Source organism: Oncorhynchus nerka, linkage group LG14, assembly GCF_034236695.1.
Source record: "Oncorhynchus nerka isolate Pitt River linkage group LG14, Oner_Uvic_2.0, whole genome shotgun sequence".
NCBI lineage: Eukaryota > Metazoa > Chordata > Actinopteri > Salmoniformes > Salmonidae > Oncorhynchus > Oncorhynchus nerka.
The window spans coordinates 56,633,700-56,651,763 of NC_088409.1; the positions used below are offsets into that span (position 1 = coordinate 56,633,700).

At 42.1% G+C, this 18,064-nt stretch overlaps 1 protein-coding gene across 1 annotated transcript in view; it reads left to right on the top strand.

The window, feature by feature from the left end:
- The first annotated feature begins 6,198 nt into the window (after positions 1 to 6,198).
- The window catches only part of LOC115141448 (rho GTPase-activating protein 35-like), a 94,916-nt gene continuing 83,050 nt past the window's right edge, over positions 6,199 to 18,064 (top strand). Inside the window, 1 exon segment of the mRNA XM_029680328.2 lies at positions 6,199 to 6,862. The gene's annotated coding sequence lies outside the window, so the exon portion shown is untranslated.

Genomic DNA, 18,064 nt, shown 5'->3' on the forward strand with positions numbered 1-18,064 from the left:
GAAGCACGGTGGCTAAGAAAAACTCCCTAGAAAGGGAAGTCTAGGGCCTAACAACACCCGTGCCAATATATCCTCCAAATACCGGTTTCTCCGGTATGATCACTTAGGGTGTGTTCCTAAATTCAATCTGGAGTGCCAGAGTGTGTTCTGGGTGTTCGTAATTTCGGGGTGTTCAGAGCGCACACTGGACGAACAGGTCGAGGAGTAGGGTTGAACCGAGCGTTCTGACCTCACAACGACCCAAGCTAAATGTCTAACGTTGGCCAGCTACTCCCAGACACAAACGAGAGAACACCTCACTATTATTCGCCCCAACTGGTTAGGCTGTTTTCATGTTATCCAGAGCGTTGGTGACTAACTGTGCTGCTGGCAACAATTGAATTACGATTTTTTTTATTGCTTGACGTTTACTGACACCGGCCATGTTCAACTGGTGTTGAGCGTTCCTAAATTCATCAATAATTCTGCGCTATGGCACACAGACGAGAGCGCCTTGAAATGAGAGTAGATAGCCAGAGTGAATTTACGAATGCACCCTTAATACATTTTGTTGACATCACTTCAAGTATGTTAATAAAGTATCACATCAAGCTAAATGGGGTCTCTCGAGTGGCGCAGCTGTCTAAGGCACTGCATCTCAGTGCAAGAGGCGTCACTACAGTCTCTGGTTCGAATCCAGGCTGAATCACATCCAGCCGTGATTGGGACGCAAAATTATCCCGGCATCGTCCAGGTTTGGTCAGGGTAAATAAGAATTTGTTCTGAACTGACTTGCCTAGTTAAATAAAGTGTTGTGTTTTTTGTGAGTTGATTTATCTATCCTATGAGGAATCCAATTATCTAAAACAAAAATGGATAAATGTGCTTGATTTTGAACAAATTCTTATTTACAATGACGGCCTACCAAAAGGCCTCCTACAGGGTCTGGGATAAATAAAAATATATATGATCAAGTGCTTCTACACCTGCATTGCTTGCTGTTTGGGGTTTTAGGCTGGGTTTCTGTACAGCACTTTGAGATATCAGCTGATGTACGAAGGGCTATATAAATACATTTGATTTGATTTGATCAAATAATTTTATATATGAAGTTTACATACACTTAGGTTGGAGTCATTAAAACTCTTTTTTTCAACCACCACAAATGTCTTGTTAACAAACTATAGTTTTGGCAAGTCAGTTAGGACATCTACTTTGTGCATGACACAAGTAATTTTTCCAACAGTTGTTTATAGACAGATTATTTCACTTATAATTCCAGTGGGTCAGAAGTTTATGTTGACTGTGCCATTAAACAGCTCGGAAAATTCCAGAAAATTATGTCATGGCTTTAGAAGCTTCTGATAGGCTAATTGACATCATTTGAGTCAATTGGAGGTGTACCTGTGGATGTATTTCAAGGCCTACCTTCAAACTCAGTGCCTCTTTGCTTGACATCATGGGAAAATCAAAAGCAATCAGCCAAGACCTCAGAAAAAGAATTGTAGACCTCTACAAGTCTGGTTCATCATTGGGAGATATTTTCAAATGCCTGAAGGTACCACGTTCATCTGTGCAAACAATAGTACGCAAGTAAAAACACCATGGGACCACACAGCCGTAATAGCACTCAGGAAGGAGACTTGTTCTTTCTCCTAGAGATGAACATACTTTGGTGTGAAAAGTGCAAATCAATCCCAGAACAACAGCAAAGGACCTTGCGAAGATACTTGAGGAAACGGGTACAAATGGTATCTATATCCACAGTAAAACGAGTCCTCTATCGACATAACCTGAGAGGTCGCTCAGCAAGGAAGAAGCACTTGATCCAACACCGTCATAAAAAAAGCCAGACTTAGGTTGCAACTGCACATGGGGACAAAGATCATACTTTTTGGGGAAATGTCCTCTAGTCTGATGAAATAAAAATAGAACTGTCTGGCCATAATGACCATCGTTATGTTTGGAGGAAAAAGGGGAATGCTTGCAAGCTGAAGAACACCATCCCAACCGTGAAGCACGGGGTTGGCAGCATCATGTTGTGGGGGCGCTTTGCTGCAGGAGGAACTGGTGCACTTTACAAAATAGATGGCATCATGAGGAGAGAAATGATGTGGATATATTGAAGCAACATCTCAAGACATCAGTCAGGAAGTTAAAGCTTGGTCTTCCAAATGGACATTGACACCAAGCATACTTCCAAAGTTGTGGCAAAATGGCTTAAGGACAACAAAGTCAAGGTAATGGGGTGGCCATAACACAGCCCTGACCTAAATTCTATATTAAATTTGTGGGCAGAACTGAAAGTGTGTGTGAGCAAGGAGGCCTACAAACCTGACTCAGTTACACCAGTTCTGTCAAGAGGATTGAGCCAAAATTCAAAATTGTGGGAAGCTTGTGGACGGTGACCCAAAACATTTGACCCAAGTTAAACCATTTAAAGGCAATGCTACCAAATACTATTTGAGTGTATGTAAACTTCTGACCCACTGGGAATGTGATGAAATAAATAAAAGCTGAAATAAGTCATTCTCTACTATTATTCTGACATTTCACATTCTTAAAATAAAGTGGTGATCCTAACTGATCCTTAGACGGGGAGTTTTTACTAGGATTAAATGTCAGAAATGGTGAAAAACTGAGTTTAAATGTATTTGGCTAAGTTGTATGTAAACCTCCGACTTCAACTGTATGTAAGCACAAACACACATCACGATGAGAGACAACACTACATAAAGAGACCTAAGACAACCACATAGCAAGGCAGCAACACATGACAACACAACATGGCAGCAGCACAAAACATGGTACAGACAACAGCACAAAGGGCAAGAAGGTAGAGACGACAATACATCAAGCAAAGCAGCCACAACTGTGCAAGCGTGTCCATGATGGAGTCTTTGAATGAAGAGCTTGAGATAATTGTCCAGTTTGAGTGTTTGTTGCCGCTCGTTCCAGTTGCTGGATGCAGCAAACTGAAAATACGAGCGATCCAGGGATGTGTGTGCTTTGGGGACATCTAACATAATGTGACTGGCAGAACGGGTGTTGTATGAGGATGATGAGGGCTTCAGTAAGTGTCTTAGATAGGGTGGAGTGAGGTCTAAGAGGGTTTTATAAATAAGCATCAACCATTGGGTCTTGCGACGGGTATACAGAGATGACCAGTTTACCGAGGAGTTCTCTGGAATCTAGCATGGGTAGGATGGTCATCTGAATCAGGGTTAGTTTGGCAACTGGGGTGAAAGAGGGGCGATTTACAATAGAGGAAACCAAGTCTAGATTTGACTTTAGTCTGCAGCTTTGATGTGTGCTGAGAGCAGGACAGTGTACTGTCTAGCCATACTCCCATAATCAAGATGTCTCATATAATTTTGACCTATTCCATTATCATTGATTTCTGTTGACCATATTAAACCCCAGAGGAAAGAAACCATAATACTTTTACATTTTTCCACAGTCCAAATGAAACATACATGACAAACTCTCCGACATCATGCCTTCAACCACAAGGCCTATTTGCAGGGTGTAACATAGGCCATTATACAGGAAGACTGGGGCACAACCCTAAATCTCAGCAAAAACAACAAAACACACGTTGTCTTTCACAGCCTGTGACTTCCACACCAAAGGCAAGGAATACACTTTTGTTCCCAATCCCACACCAAGCAGTAACAGAAAGGAGAGTCTGACATTTATGTTACATCCCTTTGGCTGTCTTCTGCAAAATCACGGCCCCTGGGTTTGTTAACTGGTCTGGTGGGTAGCCGATCCGCTGCAGAACATTGTCCAGACAGCTTGGACAGCTCCTCTGTGCTGTGCGTTAGGCCGGGGAGGCCGAAGGGGGAGGGCGGTGATTGTCAGGGATTGCACAACTGTGAGTGGGAGGAATGTGCGTGCCCCTGGGACCCAGAAATATTTCAGCTGCAGAGCGAGTTGAGATGGGATAGGGAGAGTAAAGGGGAAACCAAGTAGAAAACAGGGCAGCTTTGCTGTCTTGTTTTCCAGTAGGTTTTCCAAGGCTGTTGTGGCTTTAAACGAATAGGAGCATATGAAACAGTTCAGAGCATTTCCTCAATTGATACTCTGGTTAAAAACCAAACAGTGTTCAGAAAGGTCTTGGTCAGAGAGATCGGTATAGTTGGGCCAGCTTGTCGCAGTGAGTGTCCCAGCAGTAGTTCAGTGGTGAAGGAGAAAATGAAAAAACGGGGACAAATTATGAATGGCACTTTGACCCCTGCTAGTCTTGCTCGGTGTGACTGGGTCGTGCAAATATTGCCGTGAACTCACTGACTAATATGATTTGACAGCAAGCGACTTGTTGACTCGGAATGCTGTACTTTCAACTTTGTTTAAATGGAGGATGTTCACCTAAAACATTTAAAATACACAGATCAAGAGTAACTGTTAGTATGTGGACTGTTTTAGGATATTTAGCAAAGTAATTATGATAAAATGTTCTGCCAATAAAGAAAGTTATCCAACACCCAAATGAATACATAAGGATCAGTTAGTCACAGCCGGATTTGGATGTGTGTGTGTGTGTGTGTGTGTGTGTGCGTGTGTGTGTGTGTGTGCGTGCGTGCGTGTGTGCGTGTGTGAGAGAGAGAAACAGGGACAGATTCAATGCACAACAAAGTCCCCAAGCCAATAAACATCGTTTTGAGTTGTAGAACAAAAGCTGAAGAACATAAGCCATCCAGGTACCTTCCACAGGTGCAGGAGTTGTAGGCAAACTCATGGAAAACAGAAAGGAAAATGCCGTTCGCTGCTGCTCATGGTCCCAGGTGATATTTATTTACAATGTTTCCACCCTTAGGTCTTCATCAGGCATAGTAGAACAACAATCATATTTAGCCGTGTACTCTTGGGGAAGGCCATAGTATTTAAGCTGACATGTTATAATCAGGACGACTGAAAGTTATTTCCAACAATTCAGTGAACAGCCATTGGCATGAGTAAGTCTAGAGGACCGGGAATAACCTTGTTGAGTTTATAGATTTTCTGAATGGCTAAATAATAATATTCTCTTTCCCATTCTCCCTGTGTGCTGGATCAGGTAAATGATTAGTTCATATTGGGAAGTAAGATTTGTGAGTGTCGTTACATAAATGATTTATGCACGGAAGTCAGTGAAGCTAGTAAGTTAGACATCCGTTGCATTTTATATCAAATACATCAAATGCAATACAAGTATGCTATTTAACGGAGTACTTTCGTGGTGAATGCATAACTGACATGATACTGTGAAAATGGTTTATATCTATAATTGACGAACATGGATACATGTGTTCTACTGCAAAAGTTGGGGTTAATTCTTGGAGATTTATTCAAATGCACAGACATTTTTTTTTTTAAATACAAATTTTGCTGGAAGTGTTTTTCCAGTTCTTGCAAGTTGCATCTAATTTCTTGTCCTAAATTGCATTGACCAAATTTCCTAATTATTCTATCAATTAAAGGCATGTGCAGTTAATGGGGCAATCAGCAGTTGAAAAGATAACAAAGCTTTTTCCCCGAAACCCTGTTTTTAGCCAAAGCTGAGGGATGAGGCTGGGGAAATGTAACCACTCTACAATTCATAGACAGAGCTGTGGATGCAAGGGCCAACATTAAGAACACCTTCCTAATATTGAGTTTCACCCCTTTTTCCAATTGACATATTTCCATCCTCTCTGAATGGCACACATACACAATCCAGGTCTCAGTTGTTTCAGGGTTTTTAAATATCATTCTTTAACCTGTCTCCTCCCCTTCATCTACACTGGTTTGAAGTGGATTTAACAAGTGACATCAATACGGGATCATAGCTTTCACCTGATCATGTCAAGGAAAGAGCAGGTATTCTTAATGTTTTGTATACTTGGTGTAATTTGACCACGTTTTGAGTTAGTGTTTTACATGTACTTCGTTTACAAACATTGTAGTAAAACAAGCTTATGTTTTGCATCCTGATGGGGTCTGACAGTTAAACTGAGCTCTTATATATATATATATATATATATAAGCTAAATTCTTCAAGAATCAATGGGTATATCCAAAAATGGATGTAGAAAATGCAGATTGCCCCCTTTAATAAAATAAAAAAAAGTATATTAATACAGTAAAAAATGAAAACGAATTATGATGACACACTAATTATTAGGAGAATATAAGCAATTATTGTATTTAGAAACATAATGAGCGTGTTGTAATTGTGTCCATGCGCCACTGGGCGAGACTACAGCTCTCTCTCTATCCTCTCGGAATAGGACGGAGGAGGAGAGGCTATATTCGGGAGAAGGGCCGGGCCGCCATTATTGGGAAGCTGAAAAAAATACACTTACACACGGTCATACATTTGGGCAGTCTGTGAAGCGATACTCATAGGAAACACAACATTTAGGGTTGTAATTATCAATTGAGCACTGCGCATCAACTAACACCGCATATGATGTGTACGCGTATGGGCATATCTGTATATTGGACACAACAAAGGAAATAACAATTGGTCAAAACAACGTGGTGAACCAAGAGGAAAACACAACGAATCAAGTCTTTTCAACGCCCCTCTTTCCTAACGCGAACATCCAGGGGACAAGAAATTGAAGTTCTACTGCATTTTTCGAGATAATTTAGGTGTTTTGTGTCCAAAGGCAAGAAGAGGAACTCCACATGCAGATGGCACCGAAAAGTTAATAGGCTACTTGTGAAAATGGAGTCTTGATTTCAGGGTAAAAAATATACCAAGTGTTCAAAAGGGGAATGTCGATATTTATGTGACTGATCGAGGAGTAGAATTTCCTCTTTGTTAAATTCTCGAGGCGTTGGAAGTGCTGTTTTTGCGAGTTGCGAAGGAGAACGTTGGAGAGGAGTGAACGAGAGAAGAGGGAGGAATGCTATGGTATGTACCAGTTCATTTAGCCAATGTTTTATTTGGTTAAACGGTTCAAAAATGAAAATAATTTACGTTAACTGACTATGATGGTGTGGTGTGGCAAGGAAAACAATGTTCCGTATAACAGTTGTTTTCCAGGTTTAAATGGGTAGTTGGGAGTGAAGTGGGGGTAATAAGTGAATCTCGTTCAGACAAGGAAAAAATGTGTAGCAAACGGGTTTGCAATCTTTCTGTGTGGACTGGGGCTTGGCCAGGCCAAGCTCTTCTGGGAGAATTAACCCTCTTGCGTAAAATACATCTCTAATCTTAATTAATGTGCCCAATAAGTGTACTTTTAGAAAATACAATTATCAAAGCGTTTTTCATCTGTGCCAATTACTGGCAGTGTTCTATTGTTTTTCATTCATTTGTTCACAATTACATGTGACTGGACAGAAGGTAGCATTCATTGGCGACAATGTCTAAAGCAATTTGGAAATATAGTGTCCCCATGCCATGCGTAATAGCCCTATGTTATGGGCCGAGAAAGTTTAAATGGTTTTTGACGAATAACAAATAAAACCAGGTCTTATGGTTGGCTACGTTACATCACCCAACGATCTGTCATTTCCCCTCTATTCAGGGAGAATTTTTGCACTAGTATCGGTCAAGGCCCATGTCAAAAGAGTTATGGACGCATAATATTCGTTAGGTACTGCGTAATATGTTATAGGCTAGACTATCCTATCGCCATTTCGACATTTTATTTACATGGCAGTTAGTCTTATTTCAAAGCTTCCGGCATAATGCCAATAGGCCCATAGTATCCCACTAGTAAGGGGCGGCTGGAGTGCAAGGCATGTTTTTAATCCATGTTTTGATATTTGTTTCCTACAGAAACTGAACGGTTTCGGGGGGACGTTTTATGGCCTACCCATCGAAGTGTTATGACCTATTTTAATCTAGTCTACAATTTCCAATTCTATCAAGTTGCATGTCTCGAGTTCGTGCGTTTTCTGTTTTCAGTGAACATTAATTTTGAACTTCAAAATTGAATATAGACTGCGCACCATACCCATCATTGTTTGTGATGCAAGTTGCAACATTGTATATCCTAAGTGTCTTACAAAAGCAAGTATTTCGTCCAATAATGTAACTACACAGATAGGATGACATGTCCCTTAATAAATAGGCATTCATTTGTGCTTGCGCTGAGAATGAGTGAAGTCCGCATTGTGGCCACTCCTATGTTGGAGTGCGTGTGGTATCGTGTACTACGCTATCCAACATCGCTCAGCGCATGGAGCAGTGAATTTGTCAACGGTTTCCTCTACGGGTGTAAAGGCTCTCTGACATATTGACAACAGCCACGGTTGGTTTGCCTTTCCTGTTCTCCACTCTGTCAATTGTCACTGTTGTATTTATGTCTGCCAGTTATCACGTTCGAGACGGTCTTGTAGTTAGACACACGTCTAGTCTTTCACACATTTTGGTGAATTGTAGACTATTAGGGCCTATAGATTTTTCTCTCGTTTTTTTAACCAATCTCTTTGCATTCAGAGGTCCGAGTTAAGTCGGACTGTTTTGTAGTTCTTCAGCCATGTTTTGTTAATATGGGATTTCATTTGTTTCGTTTCGAGGAATAGTCAGATGGCTATGTAACATTATACAGGCCTGCGCAATAGAGGAATTTGGTGACCACAGACAATTGAGTTGAAATTAGCCCGTTCCTCGGCTAAGGTCAAGTAGTCAACAGTTTATCGAACCACGACGTGTGTGTTTGGTGAGTTTGCCCTTTGGAGAGTTATTTGCACTGCTATAAAACAAAAACAAATCCTGATCAAAAGAGAGGCTGTGGTTGACAAATCAATCAGTGGAGGCGGATGGGAGGAGCTATAGGAGGATCTGCTCATTGTAATGAATGGATTGCATAGCACATATCAACCATTGAAACCACATGTTTGACTTGTTCTGTTTCAATGAGCCCATCCTCCTATAGCTCCTCCCACCAGCCTCCTCACAGCCTACCTATTTCTTATCATTCAGCGATTTATTATTATATACTTTTTTAAATAGGCCTATTGAAGTACTGTATTAGTCATCTTACACAGCAAGTATGACAACACCATTATGGAGTTGTTGGCTTGGGTGTCAAGAACTTTCCTAACATGATCACCCCCCCCCCCCCCCACACACACACACACACATTTACACTATAGCCTCTCGACTTCCTAGTACTTCCAGGCCGTTTGAGTAATGAATTGGTTGGCTCCCTTGTCTCCCAATCCTGCTTCTGCAGATAGTAGGATCTGAGTTGACCTCCCACCACCCGGGGTCTGTGATATGGAGCGCCTGCTAAGAAAGGAATGCTGGAAGGGTTTGACCTGCTCTGTGCTGGGGGCCTGGAGAGGAGTCCGAGCAGGAATAATAATTCTAATAGATTTATTTTGTATAGTGCTTTTCATTACAAACAAGATTCTCAGTCTCCGAACACATGGATGGATGGATGGATGGATGGATGGATGGATGGTGGGAGGGATTAAGCTCTCATTCCTCCCTCTGTGTGAAGGGGAGCAGTTTTGGTTTTATTTGAGGGAGAGAAAGTTTTAGAGGTCAGAAGAGGAACCCCAGTGCCTTCAGAAAGTATTCACACCCATTGACTTTTTCCTACATTTTGTTGTTACAGCCTACATTTAAAATGGATTCAATTTAGATTTTCTCACTGTCCAAAAGAAAATACCCCATAATGTCAAGGTGTAATTTTGAGTCAATAAGCGTTCAACCGCTTTGTTATGGCAAAGCCTAAAAACGTTCAGGAGTAAAAATGTCCTTAACAAGTCACATAAGTTGCATGAACTCACTCTTTGTGAAATAACAGTGATTTTTGAATGACTACCTTGTCTCTGTACCTCACAAATATAATTCTGTAAGGTCATTGCCTGGTTAAGTAAAACATTTACGTGAATTTCAAACAAATATTCAACCAAAAAGACCAGGGAGGTTTTCCAATGACTCACAAAGATGGGCACCTATTGGTAGATGGGTAAAAAAAAAAAAAAAAAAAGCTGACATTGAATTTCCCTTTGAGCATGGTGAAGTTATTAGTTACACTTTGGATGGTATATCAATAGACCCAGTCACTACAAAGATACAGGCGTCCTTCCTAACTCGGTTGCCGAAGGAGAACGCTCAGGGTTTTCACCATGAGGCCAATGCTGACTTTAAAACAGTTACAGAGCTTAATGGCTGTGATGGGAGACAACTGAGGATGGATCAACAAACATTGTAGTTACTCCACAATACTAACCTTAATGACAGAGTGAAAAGAAGGAAGCCTGTACAGAATTTAAAAAAAATGGTTGTATAGCAATGATCAACAACCAATTTGACAGAGCTTAGAAAATGGTCCAATCCAGGTGTGCAAAGCTCTTAGATTTACCCAGAGAGACTCACAGCTGTAATCGCTGCCAAAGGTGATTCTAACATGTATTGACTCAGGGGTGTGAATACTTATGTAAATGAGATATTTGTGTATTTCATTTTCAATAATTTTGTAAAAATGTCTAAAAACATGTTTTTACTTTGTTATTGGGTATTTTGTGTACATGGGTGAGGAAACAATAATTTAATCCATTTTTGAATTCAGGCTTTAACACAACAAAATGTGGGATAAGTCAAGGTGTATGAATACTTTCTGAAGGCACTGTAGCAGGCTCTCAATACTGCATCATTGGTCATGCCAGAGTTGTATATGTGGATTTCACTTCCTCCTTGAGGCAAATTCCAAAACCTGCTCCAGACAGGAGAGTAAAGGTGGACGTGTAGAATAATCTTCTGCTGTGTTGGTCTACGATGGCCTGCTATATTGGAAAATGGATGACTGAACATTTTCCTCGATCTCAATAAACCTCATAGGAAAGACTCACTGGACACTACACAAACCCATGTGTCAGACTCATGCAAACACCACCAATAGCATGGAGCTGCTATATGGTAATACTCTAAATACTTACATTTACATTTAAGTCATTTAGCAGACGCTCTTATCCAGAGCGACTTACAAATTGGTGCATTCACCTTATGACTTTACCCGTATTTAAATTCTACATTCTATCCAGTTATCGATCTACTCTTCTGAGGAAGGGTCACAGGCTACATTATCCCCGTGAATTCAACTGCACTCTTTTGGCTAGTTGCTCTTCCACTGAACCGATCACAAACCCGCTTTTGGTTTTGCCACTCAGCTAGCCTGGCTCTCTGCTCCCAGGTAACGTATTAGCAGTCAGTACTTCCTGGTCTCCGCCTGATTGGGCCCTTTGCGGCGCAGACACACCTCACCAGGAAGCCGTGTCCCTCACAAACAGCGGTACCATTTGCTCGAGCAGCAGGCCCCTGCGCTCTCCTGTACCCGCTCGCCATTGCCCCTCCCTGGGCCGCAGGTTGTGCCGCGAGTCCTTGGTCCGTCTCCTCATCCACACACAGCGGAGGACCCAGGCCATGTCGTAGACATCAAGTCCCGGGACGTACTGATTTGGGTCGATACAGACGGTGATAAAAAAAGTTCTACGGGGGCCTCGTCACACGTGTCAGGGGAGAGGAGCACCAGAGGTCTTCAGCTTCTCTAGGAGCAAGGGCACCTCTCCATCTTTCGCCATCGTCCTGTTTATTAGCAGGTCCTGACCATCAACAATACACCTGTAAAAGCTGTTCAAGGCTTATACTATACATGCTGTAAATAACGAGGTCCACTAGTTCTGAGGCCTCATTTCCCCATTTACTAGCCCATACAGCCATGCACGTTCAGTCCCTTTGGTTCTGACAATAACCAATCAACAGGTCTAACATCTGTTGTCCAGCCTTCGGTAAAGACTAACATCATGTAGTGTTCAGAACACAATTCGGCTATAAGCAAAATCAATGCACACAATTCATGTATTGTGAAATCTGTTGTAAAATGTATTTTACGGTTTAAAAAAAGTTTATTATAAGGTATATTACTGCCTTAATTTTTGCTGGACTCCCACGAAGAGTAGCTGCTGCCAATGCATGGGAATGCATAATAAATACAAATATTGGCCACTAAACCCTTCAATCTATCCAACAGTAACCAGGCCACATCTCATTAAGTGACGATGAAACACTCTGGTTTCTCAAACCACCTTGCCTCTGAATGAAATTTTCACCTGTTCATTCACAGATCTCACATTCCCGCCAGCCTAGGGAGACGTCATATTTCGTGGGAATGTTTCACAGAGCGAGAGCTGTTAAATCGTCCCTGTGTCTTACTAGGAAAAGTGATGATGAAAAGTTTGATTGAAAGTGGAAGCCAGTGTTTTGATAGGAGAGCTAATTATAGACAGCAGCTATAGAATTTGTTGGCCAGATTACAGTGGCTCGCTTCTGAATGGCTGCCTTGTTTGAGACCCGAGTATAAGGCAGGGGAACGGCAATAAGAGACCATTTTTATCTGAACCATTAGAAAGTGTGCATGTGTTGAATTGCTGATTTTTATGGATGACGATAGCTTGTTACAAAGGACTCCGGGTTCTTGTGCTGGTCCAAAGTCAGTTTGTTCTGTTGCCTTTGAGTGGTCAAGGCCAGAGTTGGGGAAGGGAAAAACTGATTCCATTGCAGCAGAGGGGAACATATCAAGGTTTTATGGGGTTGAACAATAACTAGACCTGTCCTGCAGAAGCCTATATACGCAATGTTTCCTAGAAATCCTTGTACTCCCATAAGCCTGTAAAATATTTCACAGGACATCAATGAGAAAGTGGATGCAATGTCTCCTCTTATCGATCACAAATCCCCACCCCTCCCTGAATTGCAAAGATGGTATATACCCACGTTACAAATACTGCTATTGGAGCGCTCTAGTGAAAGGTATGGGTGAGCTGTTGTGTGAATAGGGGTTATCAGCCTTTGTGAGGGCAGTTTGAATTGCCCGCCATGTCCTGGGTGACAAAAGGGGGCCATGATGTTTAGATGAATGGTGACCATGGAGATGGAGGCCCAGGATGTGGGCCACTGTTCGCTGCAGTGCTCCTCGAGACAAGATACAATTGCAAGAGGGAGAAAGGAGAATGAAGGAGATTAGAAATGAGAGCAAGAGAAAAAGGAGTGATGGAACGGGGGAAGAATGCAGGATTTAGTCAACAAGGAAAGAGAATCGAAAGGAGTAAAAAGCGAGGGAATGAGACTCGGAGCGAGGGGGAAAAAGTGACTGACAGAGAGATGCACATTTAGTGTGCTGTTCCAATGATGTAAGACACAGTTGTCCCTTTAGGCTGTGTTCCTGGTATGTGCCCCCTCAGTTCTGTGCCAAGGGATCAGCAATCAATGGCAACCGTCAGTAACCCTGCTGTCTGGCTATTGGCCACAGGGGATTACTCAGCACATTCAGCCGAGGCTATGAGTAATGCTGGCGACTAAGATGAGGGCTCTGAACTACAATGGGCAGGAACAGAGATGCAGACATCCAATGGGAGTTCTCTAACGTCTCTTTTCCGAAACATTCTTTGGCCTGATTGACAGCGAATTCGGCCTGAAGTATATCTCGGAGTATATCAGCACAGTTTCAGTTCATCTTAGTGGGGCTCCGGAGCCGTGGTTGTGGTTGTGAGCGACTGAGCCAGCTGTTTTATCTGGTGCACTTTGTTTCTGAGAGGCTAGAGACCCACAGGAGCACAGTGGAGTGCGAGATCAGGTGAAGAGCTCTCAGCGCATTCCACCCACACGGAGTTAAGCAGGCTAACCCGGAGCACGTGTGTGTACCTGCATGTGCTTAAAAGATCTTATTTAAAAAAAATATCGCTCCAATTTATTTTCTACATATTTTAAAATCTGGTTTGAGTCGTTTAAGTTTACACTGAAAACATTTGACCATCCCACCGCTGCAAAATGAATATAGGGGAAACACTGGAATAGGACTTTTGGGTGTGGAATTGGGCCTCCTTTTCTGAGATTTAGTACAATCAACGGGGGATCGGTCCCATGTGCTTTCTGAGTTTGGGGAGACCTGCTGTGGAGTAGATCCCGAGTCATTAGAAATCCATAGACCCTTCTAGAACATGACCTTAACTGAGGTTTAATTTGTATTATCTGTTCCCAGCATCTGAGGGGATTCCAGGTTCTCTTATGTGCTGTCACCGCAGGAAGCGTTGTCTTTTATTCTAACTGTCTGGTACGTCGCTACACCTGCAGCACAGAGAGAGCGCGCTGTTCCACTTCCACCATATTCTAATTAAAGGTGACAGGTTTAATCACCGACTGATAAGCTGCCAGGAGAGGAGGGAAAAGAGCCCACAGACGACTAGAGGCCTTAAACAGCCACTCTTCTGAGCTTAGCTCTTTCTTTCGATCGCTCGCTCTCTCTCCCGCCCCCACCTGTCTCCCTCCAGCACTCCGCATCTCTTCGTAGAGTCGTGGTGCTACATTAGTGTCAGCAGTGGTTCAAGACAGTGGAAGGGCACCACCTTGTCACAAGGCGTTAGTGTGGGATGCCATTTCGGGAGTTCTCGTGACCAGTATGTTGCCCTTTACCACTTCCCCATTGGCCCAGGCAGACTGGAAGGTGAGGGGCACACACAGGTTTCATATCAAACCAAGTGTGACTTTGTGTTTTATGTTGAAGGTCATTTCCATGTAAAATGACCCATGAGCACCAACGTGAAGTTTTATAGGAGCATGTCAAATGAAAGCAGTCTTTTTTGGGAAATAAAGGCCTAGATATGTTTTTCCATCGCAAAAATGTGGTATAAGCAAAGGCTTTGATTTCTGGTCACACAGATAGGAGGCGAGGGGGTCTTAAACATACTAGTAAAAATTGTGTGCCGCCCTATGGGACTCCCGATCATGGCCAGATGTGACACAGCCTGGGATCAAACCCGGGTCTGTAGTGACGCCTCTAGCACTGCGATGTAGTGCCTTAGACCACAGCGCCACTCGGGAGGCCCTTCCGCAAGTTAAGAAACTTTGCTTAGTTGAAGAAATATTGTCTTAAGGTTAGCTTGTTAACTGAACAAGGCAGTCACACACACACACACACACTTCATATGAAACGAATGGGCTGGTAAGTGCAGCATAATGCACACTACACTTAATCAAAGACCGTACATGTGAAGATGGGCAGAAACTGTTTCTCCAATAGAAATCCCGATCACACTTGTAGGCGACGTCATGGCTTGTCACTTTCATGAGGTTGGAGTAATAACATGCTCAGCTACTTAAAAATATTGTCTCGAATCTAGATTGTGCCTTTTAGATATAGAGAGAAATTCTTCCCTAGTTGTTAATTTTCACTTCACTCATTGACTTCACAAACCCCGGCCTGGCCTGATTGGTCTGTTACACATGTTTTACCGGAAGTCCCACAATGTTGAGCCTCTAGGTTTAGAAACTATATGACTTACTGTTGCTAGCTTGGTAAAGCAATGTCTTGCAAGATAATTTGAAATACTTAAATTCACTCTCCATTATCCCACACTGCCACTGCCAGTTTGCTTGCTAGTTAACATTAGCTTAACCGTTCGCGTTACCATTTACCAGTAGCAAAACCTAGTTAGCTAGCTTCACACGCTCTCAGCAGCTGCTTCATTAAATGAATCCATTGAGATTTAATTATAATGTTGCTAGCTACACTAGTTATCTTGTTGTGGCCATCTGGCTAGTATCATGGGCGGAGGTGCTGGGTATCTATCGGCAATAAGATTTCTCTTGTGTCTGATAGGGCTGGGCGGTATACCGTATTTTCCAATATACCGGTATTGCTGCATGGACTAGTTGGGGTTTGTACTTGAAAGCTTGCTTTGTTAAATGTGATACGTCCTGCTTAAATCTTGTTAGCCGCTAATGCTAGTCGCTAGCTAATTAAATGTACTGAGTCAGAGCAAATGTAATTAGCGATACAGCCTGATAATACCAGTGACGGTGTAGACCTAAAACACTCTATTACGTTTGTAAAGTTCTATTCATTATACAAGAATAATCTCAAAGGGCATAACATCGAAAAATCGTTAAAAAAACAAAGCAAATATATCTGACCACAACATGGAAGAAACAAAGTCTAGGAGGAAGGTTAGGCCAGCCTATGGAGATGAGTCTTAAAGTGGAACTGACACCATTTTAACAACTTTCCATAAATGAAAGAAACGGGTCATTGGAGTACTGGTCTTAAAGATCAAATTCGCAATTTGTTTCAAAACCAACTTCCATAAGAGTTTTTAAAATGGTTTATATTTGACTCAAAATTCCATTTACGCGGAGTAAGGCACTGTTGGCAGAATTAAATGGATGCAGTCAATGCATGACTAATAAAATTCCCCAAGAAATGTGACGCACTAAGCTACTCATTTAATCGAACTTGAACGACTGTTAGCATACCTCTTTAGTTGTCATTCAAAAAAAGCAAGCTGTAAATCCCATTCAATTGTGGATTGTTATGGGACTCGGGGCAGGCTGCAGGAGGCAAAGCAGGCTGCTACTACCCATCTATTCACAATGCAATTTTTGACCCAAAAATTTAAACCCCCTTAACCCACCGTCCCCCGTGCCACATTTCTTCTCACCTGGCTCAGGCTAACATCGTTGCTGTTGTGCATAGGCAACAGAGGGAGATAGAGCCTACTTTTTGGGTTGTTTGATCAATGGGTCTTTAAATTAACCAGAAGTAAGACTCCCATGGTATTTTATGTATTCGCAAAAAAACATTAAGCTTTCTTCTTGTGACTTTTTCTACTGCTTTCTAAACCAACGATCTAAATAAAGTTCTGCTGCCTGTAAACACAGTCCAGTCTAGTGCAGCAGCAATTGCAAATTGAATGTTACATGTGTGTATGGCATGGCCTATTTGCATAAGGGGCGTACTCAAACTGTGATTTGGTTATGGCGCACCGGTCTGTGTAGAGCGGCCCTGGACAAGACTGGCAAGTTTTTAGTTTTTGTTTACTGCAGTGTCTTAATTGCGTAAACCCACAGCGGGTTCCCTATTCATATTACTGTAGGATTTTCACAAATACCCGACTAGATGTTATTTCAAGACATTCTATGAATGTATGAAAACATCATGAAAGTTAGCATATCTATGTGCTTGCTTGTCGCAAAAATAGAAGCGGCCTATTCGTCCCAAGGGTGTATATGAAGATGGTAAAGCTACACTATGCAGAAATTGCTCTGCCGCTTCAGGGTTGCTAAAATTCTAATAGTTAGCCTCATTTTAGTGTGTGTGACAAAGTAGGCTAGTATAGTGTGGAAAATCATTGTAACATCTACAATGGTTATGGAGGCAGAGGTTCAAGCGCATGCGTACTACAAAGACCAACGTCTAGCGCCATCGCGGATGAGATAGCAAAAGCTCAGGTTGCCCAGCCCGGCGGTGATACAATCTTCGGCAAAATCATTCGCAAGGAGATTCCTGCAAAAATATTGTATTTTCAGCACTTGTGTATGAAACCGAAAGTAAAAGACGCAAAAACAATACTTAGTAACGGGACACATAGAAATAGTGCACATAGAACAGATATACTGCTCATTAGACTTGCTTTTAATGAGAATTACAGATCGGTTACTGACATTTCTATGTGGATTTTTGGTCGGGTCGCCCATAACGTTAAATATTGCCACTTTTTTAATAGGATATAACAGTGCTGTGTCAGTTCCTCTTTTTTAAAGTCTCCTTTACGAGCTCAAACAGTCCGAACAGCTTTGAGATGATCTAGAAGGGCCTTCCATAGGTGTGGGAGGTAAAGGCATTGGTCCCCCATTGTGCGTCGCCTGGTCCTAGGGGCATGAAGCAGTTTGGCGTGGTTTGAAAGTAGGGTGCGTGTAGTAGTCACAAACCACAGTTGCAATAGAGCACAGTACAGTAGAGCACACGTAGAGTACAGTATAATGTAATATACCCTATTGTACTGTATTTAACTATACGTTACTGTGCTGTACTGAACTGTACTCTACCTTTCTTTACTCTAATGTACTGCACTCTACTACTGTGCTGTACACTGATGCCCAAACTTGTGAAACATGGACGTCTATGATTGGTACAGATTTGTGTCTTGTTTGGGGGGGCAGAGCTCATTAGAATAACAGCCAATGTGTAGAATAATACCCAAGCATGAGGATATTACATTTTTCTACCTTCGTGTACCTATTCAGGATATCACCATGAAGAGAATGACATTCATACACTGAACAAGAATATACATGCAACAACGTCAAAGATTTTACTGAGTG